This window comes from Osmerus eperlanus, chromosome 3 (genome assembly GCF_963692335.1).
Source record: "Osmerus eperlanus chromosome 3, fOsmEpe2.1, whole genome shotgun sequence".
Lineage (NCBI taxonomy): Eukaryota > Metazoa > Chordata > Actinopteri > Osmeriformes > Osmeridae > Osmerus > Osmerus eperlanus.
Genome location: NC_085020.1, coordinates 17,236,715 through 17,238,042, shown reverse-complemented (window position 1 = coordinate 17,238,042; position 1,328 = coordinate 17,236,715). Strand labels below are relative to the sequence as shown.

The window sequence follows — 1,328 nt, the reverse complement described above, 5'->3', positions numbered from 1 at the left end:
CTGTGGGATGAGAGGAGAAAAAGAGGAATAGAAGGAGGGAAGGGGGTGAGGAAAAGGGAGAGGGAGAGAAAGAGAAGAGATGGAGAGGAAACGAGAGGAGTGAGACAGAAAGCAGAGGGAGAGGAGGAGGGGACAGCCGAGAGTGCGGGAGGTGAAGATGGGTGGGCAAGGTTGAGGGGAAAGAGAGGAAGGAAGAGAGGAGAAGAGAAGGGAGACAAGAGGAGTGTACAGACAGGGACAGAGAGAAAATGACATTGTTAGTATGACCACAGTTTATCAGGTATAATCTTCAATAAAATTTTGTTCAAGCTAGTTCAATGTTTATTTTGTCCTTCACTGTTATTATGTTTCAGTTTCATTCTCAGAGTTATGGCTAATTTGTCAATAAGCAAATACTAAAGACAGGCACATAGGCATAGAAAGCAAAATATATCAATACAAAAACTCCACCTTGAAAAGAAACAACAAATGAAGTACACTCAAAAGTCTATTCAGCCTGTTTCCTATGCCACCCATACACAGCTCTCTAAGGCCTTCACCTAAATGCAACCAGAGGCTCTGTACACACCTTATACATCAATTTCTTCTGAAACTATCTATGATATACAACCTGTTATCCAGTTTCCCGTTCCTGCTCTGCCCCTGTGTCACTCCTTGGTTGCCTTTGACTTCAGTCAACAGATACTTAGAAGTCCATGTCTTGTTAAAAACTCTACATTCTGTATCAACCTTTTGTTTTTTACTGTGAGCTGACATTTTCGAAGGCTAACCAACAGCTAACTCAGTACATCCGTAATTCACCTGATCACTGTAGGCTTTCAGGACTACAGATTTCCTACCGCTCAACACATTTATTTGTAATTTTTGATGTACCTCACGGCCGGACTGGGACAGACAAAGGGCCGGATGTGGCCCCCGGGACGTAAAATGCCCAGGTCTGTTCTCAATGGTGCCATGTATAAATTATGGGCACAGATTGAGCCAGGAGGGATCCCTGGATGAGTCAGCCATCAAGCAGTGACACTCCCTGGCCAGTGAGCATGTGTGGTGTGCATTAACGTGATAGATCTGGGGAGAGGCCAAGGTGGCCTGTGGAACCTTCCCTCACCTGGAGGTGTGAAGGGCAGATAGACCATGAGCTAGGGGTTAGCAGTGGGGTGGAATATGTGGTTAGGATTGGTTAAAATAGTATTGAAAAAAGGCGGAACATGGGGGTTTACGTGTCGAGACCTGGTTAAAGTGTGGTTGAATGTATTCTGTTTGTGATGTCATGTGGTTGAGGGTCTTGGGAACTCTCTTTGATGGAGCAGAGCTGGATTGGAACCAAG

General features: G+C 45.0%; 1 protein-coding gene across 4 annotated transcripts in view; it reads right to left on the bottom strand.

Moving 5' to 3' along the window:
• Positions 1 to 1,328, bottom strand: part of fgf14 (fibroblast growth factor 14) — a 91,288-nt gene that overhangs the window by 4,209 nt on the left and 85,751 nt on the right. The gene's annotated exons all lie outside the window — the stretch shown is intronic.